Source organism: Penaeus monodon, chromosome 25 (assembly GCF_015228065.2).
Source record: "Penaeus monodon isolate SGIC_2016 chromosome 25, NSTDA_Pmon_1, whole genome shotgun sequence".
Lineage (NCBI taxonomy): Eukaryota > Metazoa > Arthropoda > Malacostraca > Decapoda > Penaeidae > Penaeus > Penaeus monodon.
The window spans coordinates 35,350,742-35,351,112 of record NC_051410.1 but is presented as its reverse complement, the minus strand read 5'-3'; positions in this window follow the sequence as shown (position 1 = coordinate 35,351,112).

The window sequence follows — 371 nt, the reverse complement described above, 5'->3', positions numbered from 1 at the left end:
ATATAGATAAATATGTAAGATGGAGGTAAGATTTTTAGAATGTAAAAAAACAACGTAAGAAAATAGTACGGTGTTTGGAGTTTATTACAGGACCTGGTGCGTGATAGATAAATAGATAAGTCTGTGCATTTTGATGATTAGATAGATAGATAAATTGACAATTGATTAAAGTAATGTTTTGGGGAAATAGCGAGAATGAGATGCTGAGAAACAGGAGGTGAGGAATGGAAAGAGATATGATAGAGAGGCTAAGATGGAAAATCTGAAAAATGAACCTAAATTTAGTATAAAGATAATATACAGAAAATCAAAATCAAGAGTAAGTACATCTATTTCAGTCACCCCTCTCCAGTGCCAAAGATAAAACGGCA